General features: G+C 39.2%; 1 protein-coding gene across 3 annotated transcripts in view; it reads left to right on the top strand.

The window, feature by feature from the left end:
* The window catches only part of Mid1 (midline 1), a 354,023-nt gene that overhangs the window by 132,906 nt on the left and 207,969 nt on the right, over positions 1 to 13,148 (top strand). Inside the window, exon 1 of one of the 3 annotated variants that reach the window (XM_033760272.1) lies at positions 4,060 to 4,191. The exons of 1 other annotated variant lie outside the window; for it this stretch is intronic. The gene's annotated coding sequence lies outside the window, so the exon portion shown is untranslated. Of the gene's footprint in view, positions 1 to 4,059; positions 4,192 to 5,147; positions 5,219 to 13,148 lie in introns of those variants that run through there. One more of the 3 variants, XM_033760271.1, reaches the window with a different exon arrangement.

The raw sequence follows: 13,148 nt of genomic DNA, 5'->3' as shown, positions 1-13,148 counted from the left end.
AAAAAAAAAAAAAAAAAGAAAAGAAAAAAAAGAATATTATGAAGTCACTATCTTTAAAATGTTAAATTACAATCTCATCACAGAAGTATCAGTATTAACATGATGGTATAGCTTCTCACAGGTTGTTTCCAATGTAAGATACAAACATAAAGATTTGTACAAGCAATGTTTATTGAGTGTCAGCTAAGAGACAGGCTATTTACAGAATATGGCACCATATTTGCTACACTGTCAATTTAGCATTTACTGTCATTTAAATGTCCTTAGGTGTCAATAAATTTGGATCTGATATCTCACTTTAATTATGCACAATTATGAAAAATTGAACTTTCCAAAATGGTGACAGTAAACTTTGCATCCACTCCCCACATGTTTTTGAACTTTGCCATTCCCTACCAAGAGGCAGATTCTCTGCCCTTTTACCTTGAACCTGGGTGAAATTTTATGATTGCTTCAGTCTGGCGACTGTGATACCATGTGACTTTGAAGAGAGATTGTGAAAGGGGATTTGCCTTCTGCATAACCCTCTCTTGAGACTCTCACCCTTGGAGCTGAGCCAGCATGTTATGGAAACGCAAGAGCCACACAGAGAGGGTGTGCGTAGCTGCTCCAGCTGACAGTTCCAGCTGAGGGCTGAGGCAGCAGCCAGCATCAACTGTCACTGTGTGATGAACAAATCTTCAGTCGCCCTCAAGTCACAAAGCCAATGGCATCTAGTGCCGAGGCAGCTGTACCCCCTGAAGTCCTCCAAAATCGCACATTTGTGAGCACAACACATGTGGCTTAAACCACTGAGTGGCCAGATGGCTTGTTACACGGCAGTAGACAATAGACAGAGCAAAATGCCTTTGAATAACCATGGCACAGGTTTTGTATCCAATTCTTTATTTTTAGATGAACATCACCTTTATATACATCTCTGAATGCAACAACATGAGTAACATCATTTCCTCATTATTAATTTCCTAGAAGTGCAGGTCAAAGGATGCAAACTATATAAGTCTTTGGTGTGACTTTTGGCAGTTTAGATTGATTTAGGTTAGCAGCTCACAAATATATACGGGTAGAAACAGTCATACCTAAAATGCTTTGGCAAAATCAATCACCATAAATTCAGTGACTGCAAAGGAAAGATCTCTGAGTATAGGAAAACCACGGACAGTTCTAGGATGAAGTTCTAACATCTAACCATGTACCAAGACGGTACATTCAGATATTCAAAATAAAACAAGTGATCACACAAATATGAATTTCAAAGATGAGTGTCTTAAGTCTGATTCTAAGTTTGTCACGTGTAGTCCCCGATGAATCCCAAATAAATTTGGTCACTTAATATCCCATTCTTCATGGTATAGTAAACCTTATGGATGAATTACAGCTGCTAGAACTTAAAGATATCTTCAAGTATACAAATAATTCTACTGCAATCTGAAGACATGCTAAGCAGGGCTTTCCCTATAAATCAATATTTTCAGGTGACTGGAGGCAGCAGCGTCCTCACCAGTTGTGAACAGTTGAGAGCTGAGGTATGACTATTATCTAAACATGGTAAGCACAGAAAAGGTGAAAGGCAATGTTTTTGTAATAAGTACTGAAAAATTTTCAACTATCAGGGTTCTTCTAATCTCAATTCTTTACTAATTATGTGTGCGTTACCTATCACTTTCCCATATAATAATATTAATAGTACTAACATCATAGGTGTGTGTAGTCATTTATAACATTCTTGCACACTCATTTTTATTGTTTCATTTAATCTTCATAACAAAACTAAGGGGTTAGTACGATTGTCAGTACTTTATAAATGAGGAAAGCAAGCCCAAGGAAGTTAAATAGCGAGGCAGGGACAGACAGAAATTGAACACAAGTGCTGTATTATGACCTCAACTTGAACCCTTTAAAACTAGAAACCAGAGAATTCGACCCTGTCCTCTAGATTTGTCACTTGCATTATGGTAAAACTCGTTACACAGTGGTCAGGAAATTATTTCTGTAAAGGGCCAGATGGGGACCACTCAGCTTCACGGCCCCTGCAGTCCACTATGCAACTCAACTCTGCCACTGTGGTGCCAAAGCAGCCAGGGACAGTATGCAAATGAGTAGGTGTGGCTGCATGGCAATCAGCTTTTATTTACAAAAACAGGCAGAGGGCCATAGTTTGTCAATCCTGTTATAAGAAGATGAGTAGAACACAGGGCGGGAACTGCCATGTCTCTTTCTGCCCTTCCCAGTCCCCATGGCATTCATTACCTCCCCTACAATAACTATTTCTATTAGATGCATATTTATCTTCCCATATTTATCTTTTTTTCTTTATTTGCCTTGGTCCCGCATTCCTCTTCAGCACTTTGTAGTCATTCCTGGGCACCTGTGCGTGTTAGACTGTAGAGATCTGATGCTCTCTCCTTTTTGCTGTCCTATAGTTTCCTACGTAGATATACCACAGATCATCAATGCTGGGCATTGGGATGGTTTCCATTTACTGCTCGAGCATGTGACATTTTATGCTTGTCTGGGCAATCGTGTGCAAAAGGTACCTAGTAGTGGGTGATTGCTGAGCAGAAAGGTCCATGCATCTGTAAATTTGTGCCAGACTGTTAAATTCCTTCTTTATCGGTAGTAGTGTAATGTCCTCACACCATGACCTATGAGAGTGCCCTTTCCCCCAGCCTCACCAATGGTGAATGGGGCTCACCTTGGGATTTAGTTCACTCAGTTGGATGAGAAATGATACCTCGCTATAGTTTTAATTTGTACTGATTTTATCGCAAGTTAGAAAGAACACCTTTTAGAATATTTAAGGGCTTCTTTAATGTCTCCTTTTATTTCATAACTTTTGTCTGCTTTCTCCTGGGCAATAGGGTTTCTCTTTTCAAGGTTTAAACACTTATCACATATGAAAGAGACCTGTGCTCTGTTCTGAGGATTCGTCATTTCTTTTGACTGATGTTGGCTTGTTCCATGAGAGCACCTTTGAATTTTTATGTAGATACGTTTATTGATCATAGCTAGACATAGTCACAAATATAGATAAATACCTAGGTATAGACAAGATAGATATGTAGATATATCTATCTATCTATCTATATATATCTATATAGATAGATATTAGGTTTAGATATACATGCATCTGGAATTTTACTCTCCTTGTGCTGAACATCTGAGATAGTGATTAGATGAAAAGAATAGAGGCCTGGATGAGATCGTAAACATGTAGAGCTTTTATTTGCAAGGAAGTTTGCATCAGAAGTTGAAATGGATTTACCAAGTGTTATTTCAAGTGGTAAGACTGGTAGTGCATACCAGTATAGAGAACAACTATGATGTGGAATACAGCAAAATAGCCCAGTGCTATATATTACTTGATAATGAGGTGAAATAAAATCTTTTATTATCAAGAAAAATATTAAATTAAGGAGTTTCAGTAAATTTGAAAGCCTTTACCCAGATATGTTAAATAGCTTTGCAGTTGTTCACATATAATTTTACTGAACAACTCTTAAATTACATATCACAGAGAGACATTAGTATTAGTGAACAAGTGTTGAGTAGCAATTCAAAAAACAAAATCATACAAACACCAAAATGCTCCTTTTAGAGCTTATTATTCTGCTGTCAGGTTATAAACTTCTAAAATATTGACTTCTGCGATTTTGCAGTTTTGTCGGAATTCTCTTCCCAGTGCATTTATCTCTCATCCTACTTTCATTTCCCCCACCAAAGGGGAATCAGAAAATTGAAGTTAAGAAGGACAGAGAAGTTATAGCATTTGCTGTGCACCCCAGGCTTATTTTTGCTATTGAGATTGTGCTGTCGCCAAGTAAAGGAAATTTTTTGCTGAGGTGGGGGCGCAGCCAGAACTGTGATGTCACAGATTGCTTTGTCTCTTGGGAAGCTCATCCATCAAACCGTCACCTCTGTTTCTATGCAAGGTCACGAGGGAAAGAGGCAGCATGCCCCAGTTGGGCATTCTGAAGTGTTAGTGCGCAGAGGGTCTGGTGGTTTGAAGGCGATTCATTTTGTTTCAAAGGCCCAGTGGCATGCTGCCGAAAACAGGCACAAGCACAGCGCGGCTCCTTAGAAATAATGACTCCAAGGCAAGCAGCCCTCATTTTGAAATGTAGAACTGTGCCGTGTGCTTGTCTCCGCTGTGATTTATTCATTCCTGCTTTTAAATGATGTAGTAAAAAGGTAAGTCTTTTTACAAACTGGAAGGGAGAGGGAAGAATTCCACGTTGCATACAGCCTGAAAGAAATAGATGCAAGATATTTGTCATAAGTTAGAAGGAGATTTGGATTTATAAAGTGTGGATATGATTTTGAAATGGAAGTGTGACTCCTGCCCCAGGAAGATAAGGTAAACTTTAAAAAATAGTGTAACCTGCTTTCTAAAAGTCAGCATGCCTTACAAATTAGCAATGAGATTTCCTTTTATTAACCATTTTAAAGATGGGTTTTTCAAATGAATTTTTGTAAAAATAGTAATCCTCAGTATCTTTGATAGTGCAGATAGATGCATGTTTATGTGTTTGATTTTTCCACTTCTTCTTGTGGTTTCAGTGTATTCCCAGTTTGGAGATGACATTAAAAACATCAGCTGTTGTGTTTTGTCAAGGGTTCTGAAAGTGCGATGTGAATGCGGTCAGCTTCCAGCTGATTGCTACATAACTCGGTTGAATCTTTCTGTTCTGAGAGGAAGTGACAGCTGAGGGGTATCACACTCAGGTGCGGCTGGCTCAAAGCTGAGCATCCCCTGTACACCCGCAAGACACACTGAGGTGTTGGGGGAGGGCACACGAGGGAACCAACTCCTGCCTCCCTGCCTGGTCACTGCCTGTCCTATCCCTGCACTCCCTCCATACTTTGTTTTCTAGGCAATCAAGAGTCCAGAGGGCTGGGTTCGAGGCCTCTCTGAGGATTGGCCTGGCAGGATTTAACGCCAGCAAGCGCCCCCCTTGCGCTCCCTCCCCTCCCGCTCCCCAGGAGAGGCGCTTCTGCAGAAGTCATTTGGTGTGTGTGCCGGTTTTCCTTGTGAGAGGATTAGAGAATAGGAGTGCTTTGTGAGAAAAGTCCTGGGAGAGGTTGCTGGGGAGAGAGCAAACAGAGCGAAGGCCGACTTCAGCTTGCCCAGTTCCCTCAGTCAAGTGGCCCTGAGAACCCAGTGGTCTGGCCTTGAGCAGCCCAGCCGGGGTTTTCTTCATCTGCATTGGACAAAGCGGTAAGGCTAATTTTTTCCCTACTGCTCTGGGATACTACTGCCATTGCCTTTTGAAGTGCTGGGTCGGAAGGAAGGGAAGTTGGTCAGGGATTCCGGGGGCATCCTGCGTCGTCTCTGCCTACTGTATGGGAAAGGGGCTGTTTCTGGCACACAAACAAGGTTCTGTTTATGGTAGCCACAGAACAATTTCACTTTTGCCATACTTGATTAGCACTCCTTCTGAGCAATGGGCTAAAATAAAATGCAAGCACATGCAGAGACTAGACCCTGTAACTAGAGGCCCCTTATCTAGAAGATAATCCCATTTTAAAGCATTTGAATAGAAATTTCATTAATTTGGGGGCACAAGTACATGGGGGTGGGAGAGAAGTCAGGCCTTTCTGGAAAATTCCCAGGTATCTGTTTCCTGAGAGAAGGTATTTCCCCTCACATGTTTTACCTGCTTTGTAACCAACCACTGCTAATAACCCCAGCAGTCCCGAGAGGAAGTTCCAGACTGCAAAGAGCAGGGTGAGCCTTCCTCCTGAAATGAGGAAAATGGAATTTGGAGTCAGTTGTGAAGAAGTTTATAGTCTGCATTTTTTATACAGCGAGTATTCTCATCAGAAAGAAGAAATGAGGATCCCGTCCCAGGACCAAAAAGAATAGGTACCACACTGTTCCTTCCGCCTTCACAGAGCCTCAGCTCGCTCCCACAGCCTGACTTGGCAAGTGTGGCTTCTCATTCCCTAATTCCATTCCATCATTCCTGGGACTGACTTCGGTATTTGTGTGAACCTAGATGACAGTATGCATATCATTTATATATATGTGCACACACACATCCTTCATTTCCTTTTATTATTTCTCGGGAAACTTGAGCCTGAGTGTTTTAGAAACACGTTCATTCCAGTTGAGGCAAATTACCCCCAAAGCAAGCTCCAAAGGTCCTGAGGGTGCTTTCAGAGGTGGGGGTGTGGGGGAGAGAACAGTGGCAGGGCGTCAAGGAAGCCGGCTGTTGTTTCTGTGATAGACAAGTCCCGAAGCCTCTCCTACTAGCTGAGAACCAAATTCCTGAAAACCAGCCCATCCCTCCCCCATCTTCGGGATGGATGGGCGATCATCATTGCTGTTTTCCGGAGAAAGTTTGGGCGCTGCCTAGTTTACAGAGTTCTCAGCGTTTTACCCTCCTCACTAGAATAAAACTAAAACCCTCGCTCTCTGCGAAGTTCCCATGGTAGTTGCTTCTTTTCTAATCTCAACATTTGCCAAACAATACACTTATCACCATTCCAGTTGAATCTGCCCATCATGAAAACACTGATCAAGTAACAAGATTCAACACTAATTATCCAGGTCCACAATTTTGACTTCAATTGAATCTAGGTCAATAGAATTTTTCTACTTTTTTCTGGAGTCTTAAAATGACCTGATTATTAAGATATTTTAAAATGTGTGCCAATTATTTAATTGATAATAATCAGGGTTTTTAAAAACTGTAGAGCTATATATAGCTATTTAAGTACGTTTCTTTGAATGCATATTAATATGAAAACCTCTTTCTTTCTTTAAAATAAATTCATTATTTGCCTAATGTATCTTTCGTCAAAAAAGGAAAGTCAATTCCCTTTCAACTTCAGTTTTCCATTCTTCTACCAAGTGAAAATGCTAATTCAACCAAATGATTTTATCTTCGCCTTGAATTGTTTACAGAAGGCTGGCAGTTAATTTGAGGGTCCTGAGTGTGAGGTAACAGTTAATCAATTTATCTATGGACTGTGAGGATGCCTGGGAGGCTTTCAGGTTTTGATAAATGCCATTCACTGTTCTCTACCCATGCTCATTCCACTTTCAAAGACTATTTACCTTCATAATATTTGAGCCTGAGAGCATGGAGTTTATTAGAATTGATTTTCTTTCCAGGTTGATATTTTAAAATACTTCTGCCGGTCATTCTTCACTATGGCTTTCTGAGATTCTCGTTCCCCTGGCATGTATTTATTGAGTGTCTGGGTGTCCTAAGTCCAGGGTGCATTTGCTGTGAGAGATGAAGACTGTTTTGGTGAGGCTGTCTGCAGAGGTAGCCAAGGCTGCAAGGGAGAGACCAATTTTTGCTCACAATCATTTGCCTGTTCAAGTGGCTCAATTGCAAACGTGCTTTCAGCAGTAACGGAAAATGCTAATTCTCCTGAATTATTGATATATTAAAATATCTTACTGGCTATTTAGAACCTGAGTGCTGAGTTAATCAATAATCCTATCACATTGCACATGACCCTCTGTGGGTTCCTCTCCTTGCTGGGTATTTAAATAATTCAAAAGAAAAGTTTCTCCTGCATTAATCTGACAATTGCATAAATTGGAAAAGTATAGACCTAAACCTTTCAGCAAGCTTAATCTTTATAGCTAATAAATACTATTCTTTCTTATTTTTTGATATACTAATTTTTCCTGTTAGACAGTTTTGTTAAATGTTATGCCACATCACAATTGCATATACTTTGCCATCAGTTTAATAAGAAAAAAGAATCACAGGAAAGAAATGGACATTTCGTAGGTATACCATGTATCAGATATTTCCCTGGTCCCTTTAGAAATATGCAACCACTTACTCTTCTCAAAAATAGTGAAAAAGAGATATTTTGCCCATCTTAAAGATGAGAGAATGAAGCCCTAAGCATTAAAGACTAAAATAAATTGTGCACTACTACAGGTAGAAAACCTAGATCTATTCTTCTTTACTAAAGCACCTTTGAGCCCATTTCTATACTGTTCTCTTATCACCCATTGTCTTTCTTCTTGGATTCCATATCCTTTAGTAATTCCCTACATCTTTCATCAGTGTCTCCAGTCTCTCTCCCTTGACAGTTTCTGCCAACTCCCTAACTTCTTTTATAGCAGAGAATTAAAATGTGTAACTATAAACAGGACAAGCACTGTATAAATATCTGTGTCAAAAGTGTGTTTGAAGCATCAAGGTAGAAGGAATATGGTAGATGAAAATATAGAGTATAGCATATTATATTTACTGGGTTAGGAGAAATGAAAGGTCAGTTTGCTTTGGGTATTGGCCACACCTGCTCTGGTTTTCACCGGGTTCACAGGAGGGGGCTCCAGCCCACATGCACTCTCGTACGAAATTTTGTCTCCTCTGTATAGAGAGCTGGATTTCCACACCTGTCTGACCTCACTTTCTGCTTCCAGAAGAAAGGACAGGGTTGTAGAAACCTGGGAAATGCATCCTCTGATCCCAATTGAACCTACTGGCTGAGGGAAAGAAAATCATGGCACATCATTTTTTTAAAAGGACTTTTTTTTTGAGACAAGGCTAACTGTGTAGTCCAGACTGGCTGTGAACTTGCTGTGTAGCCCAGATTAGCCTCAAACTTAGGATACTCCTTCCTCACTCCCCAGAATGCTGAGAATATAGGCATGCGCAAAAGAGCCTGGCTTGCAAAATACCTCTAAATGTATCAGTCAATGAATCTGGTCCATTCATAGTAGTCATATTTTACCTCAACACATTTATTTCATCAACACTACCCAATTGCTTTGTCTCTTGGTTTTCATCACTGCTATAACAAATGACCACAAATTTATTAACAATGTAAAAAATATAAATTTATTTTCTTGTATTCCTGAAGGCTTAAAATGCCAAATGAGCCTAAAATTCAAGTGTCAGCATGGCTGTGCTCCTTCTGAAAGCTGTAGAATGTAAGCCAGTAGAATCTGTTCACTGTTTTTCCAACTCCTAAAGGCCACTGGCATTCCTTGACTCAACCTCTCATCACTCCAGCCTCTACTTCCCTTGTCATATTGGCTTCTATGTCATTGACCCTTCTGCCTCCCTGTTTCCATTATAAAGTCTTCAGTGATTACGTTGAGCCCACCAGGGATCTGAGGAATCTTCCTATTTCAGCATCTCAGGTTTTGGGGATTAGAATGTGGCCATCTTTGGAAGGCCATTATTTTGACTCTCACGCCATTCTTTATATGTTCTTGATAATTCATTTATTCCATGATCTTATAAACAGTTGGCGGCTGAGGAAAGATTTCAAGTGAAACATTTCAAGGGGTGAAGTGGTTGGGTTTCCACGTTAGAAAACTCACATTGAGAGCACTATGGAGATGGAGGCCCAACTAGGATGCCAGGTGGTGTTCAAGAGACAGAGGTTGAGAATATGACTTGTCACAGAGTTGGTAGAGAGGACCTGGGAAGAATTTAAGAGAGGTCAAAGTTTGTAACTTGGATGACTTGGGTGGACAATGAGGAAGCAGAGAGGATGGGAAATTCCAGGATGCATGCAAGGTGTTCTGTCCTAAGAGTTGTGGCTGCAGCACTGGCTCAAAACACCTCTTCCTTCATGTACCTCAAAAGATGTTTGTCGGGCTGGGGATTTAGCTCAGTGGTTCGGTGGCCTGCCTTGCAAGTGCAAAGACCCGAGTTCAATCCCCAGTACCGCACCCCCCAAAAAAAAGACGTTTGTGAAGATACTGAGAATAACGATAGCAAGAATTCATGTGTTTTGAGTATTTTACCTTATTCCAGGCACATCACATTTAGTCTTCTTATCAGTCCTCTTACACAGATATTACTATCATTGTCATCCCCTATTTCAGCAGAAACACAAAAGTTATGTGATTTGCCTAGGTTGTAGTCATTTGCAGGGGGATGGAAGAGATTGGAAATCAAGTAGTCTGGCTCCAGGTTCATCAATTTAATTCAATCTACTTAGGTGCCTTGTTAAACTACCATTTATAATCTTAAGACATTTTTTTAATGAGAGCTATACATTTCCAAAGTGGGTGCACAAGGACAGCATTTACTGCTATCGAGATAAACTGTGAAGGACTGGCAGATTAGCTCAGTGATAGATCGTGCCTGGTGTGTGTAAGGCTCTGGGTTCAATCCTTAGCACTGAACAAACATTTTTAAAAGATGAGTTGTGAATTTTTCTAGGGCCAATTCCCATAGACTCCTGGCCATCAAGGGGTATGATCCATGATAAAATATTATATTGATACAGAACACTAGACTAGGAGGCCTAAGGCAGAAATTAGAGAAAGGTCTTATTTCCTTGCTCTCCAAAAATTTATATCCACACAGAGAAACAAGGAACATATTGTAATCATAAAAAGTTGATGATCTAAAATTTAATGGTCCTGAAATGAGAATGTAGTTTTTTCCATAAAGGAGCAGGCAAGAGCAAGGCCATGAGAAGGTCAAGTTGATGAGATGCAGGGGCATTCTCTCTGCTCATAGGCTGACTCAAGGTGCAGGCACTTTCCATGCATTCTCCCATCAAATGCTAATGACAATGCTCCAAAATAACAGCACAGTGAAATTGGCGTTGTGAGATGTCTCACTCTTCTATGTGCATGTTTAAAGAATGTTGGTTCAACACAGCAGAGTGAATCTCTTTAAGTAAAAACGTTCCAATGACTCAAGAATCTTAAAATGATGAGCATACTTTTTAAGGTGCTGGTATCTTAATATAGTTGATCTTCATTAATGCGATTAGCTATTGGGTGGAGCTGCCTGATGCATGTGAGATATGAGTGTCATTCATTGTAGGTGGTCTTTAAAAGATAGTCTTTGCCAAGAAGTATGCAAACTTCTTTTTATGTTCAGTTTTTAATCTTCATTAAAATATTCTATAATTTTGTAGAAGCATTAATGTGGAATTATAAAATGTCTGCCTGTGAACTGTAAAAAATCTATCGTAATCATTAGGTAACAACTTCCTTTTAAAGAATATATTTTTATAGCTAGATCATCCTTTTCTTTTTGTAAAATTAAGTTTATTGGTGCTTTTTAGGTATACAGTACAGTTATATTCATCACTGGGATCCTGTATCTTTACATGACTTGGTTCTTTTTTTTCCCCCCTATTCCCTTGCCCTCCCTTCACCCCCTCCACCCTTTCCTATTTACAAGGACTTAGTTTCCATTTTTTCCTTTTCTCATATTTTTTTCTTTCCCCTTCTTTCCTTTCCCCTACTCCTCTAGATTGTCCTATTCTATTGGACCTATATTTAACAAATAATTGTTTAGCACCTACTGTGTGTCATTGAGCATGCATTTGATAGCACTTACTCCTTGAAATTCTTGTTCAAAATAAAAGACCCTCTTTACAGCAGAAGAAAAGGCTCAGAGACTGGCACAACCACACTCAAACACCTGGCTTTTTCCCTTTACCCTAGATGACTTGCTCCCAGGCCCTTGAACCTACTCAGGTAAGATACTCTAAAGCCCTGGGAGAAGGGCTTCATGATTTTTCTCCACTTATAATAGCAAACCAAAAGCATCTAAGTATGTCCTTATGACCAAAGTCAAGCACTTTGGGTGGGGGAAATTACGAAGCTGTTAACCAAACCAATATTCCTATTTATCAAGATAGTCTTGCATTAGTGATAGAGAATACCAGTCCATTCATCAAAATAATAACTCTTTTAAACTATAATTTGCATCAAAGTGAAAATTCCAACAACCATGAGGTTTACCCAATAGCTCGGTAACTAACTCTGGAGAGATTCAAAATGACATCTGCTCAAGCTTAATACTATTCACCTTACATGTTGGCCATATGCTTTCTATAAACCTTCCAAATGTTCTAACAACATGGTGACTTCTCTCAAAACTTACGGTGAGAAAGGAAGAGTTAGAATTAGCATCCCAGAACATCTAAACCTGAATTTCATGCTTAGAATAGGTCATAGTTCGTTTTAATATGAAATAATATGTAATTACTAATAAGTGCCTTCAGGCATGGAGAGATGCCATTAAATGTTTTCAGTGATATATTGCTTAAAAGATGATGTCATCAAGCAAACAGTGGCAGTGCTTGAAGTTGGGAACTGAGTAGCATATTGAAAGGGAGAGTTCATTCAAGGGCCGGGGATTTAGCTCAGCGGATTGGTGGCCTGCCTCACAAGCACAAGGACCTGAGTTCGATCCCTGGTACAAAAAAAAAAAAAAAAAAAGAAAGGAAAGTTCATTCAGACTTATTACCACTAGGAAATCCAACATCTCCCAGTGTGTCTTAGTTTTTCAGATCCATGAAAAATAAAAGCCAAAACCTTAAGTTGAAATGTAAAAAAAAAAAAAAAAAATACAAGATCTCTGGTGACAACTCAAGCCCTCAATTAAAAATATTTAATTTAAAAAGGGCTAAAGGTGTATGGAAAGTGGGAAGGATAGGGGAAGGGGAATAAGGGAAAAGAAAAAAATGTGAGAAAATGAAAAAATGGAATTAAAGTGTTTGTAAATCGGGAGGGGAGGAGGGGGTGAAGGGAGGGTAGGGAAAAAATGAGAACCAAGACCTGTCGTGTAAAGGTACAAGATCCCAGTAATGAATGTAACTGTACTGTATACCTAGAATGCACCAATAAACTAAAAAAGATTTTAATTTAATGACTTCTAATGCAAAATTTGGATATCCTTGTAACAGAGTAACATTGTATTGTTCTTCCCTATACTTCTGTACTTTGTTAATTTATATTAAGGTGATGGGCAAATGTAATTTCAACATACATGCATAACTTCAAATGCAAAGAGGCTTAAAGCTGCTGCAAACAAGAGACCACTCACTGAATTTTATTTCATAGTATCTATTCCTTCACCACATAATAAAAGCAAATATTCTCAAACCTTTTATAAGTATAAAAGATCCATCCATATTTGTTAATTATGTAACTTTTCCTCAATTATAATGCACTCTGTCGACTCAGGAAAAGTGAAATATTGAAACATAATAGGCTTTTAAGCCTTATCTTTTCATTTAAGAAAACTTTCCTAAATTTAAATAAAAATGATATGCAAATAGTTTTGTTTACTATACATGGCAGAAGGGCTATAAAGGCATCAATATATATTAGAATGATGTGAATAATTTATTTTATAATGTACAACCTAATAAAGATTTAACGATCACCCATATATATATATATA

The sequence above is a fragment of the Fukomys damarensis genome, unplaced genomic scaffold (genome assembly GCF_012274545.1).
Source record: "Fukomys damarensis isolate Sample0158 unplaced genomic scaffold, DMR_v1.0_HiC HiC_scaffold_39, whole genome shotgun sequence".
Classification (NCBI taxonomy): Eukaryota; Metazoa; Chordata; class Mammalia; order Rodentia; family Bathyergidae; genus Fukomys; species Fukomys damarensis.
The sequence above is the reverse complement of the archived record's forward strand: the minus strand, read 5'-3'. Positions and strand labels throughout refer to the sequence as shown.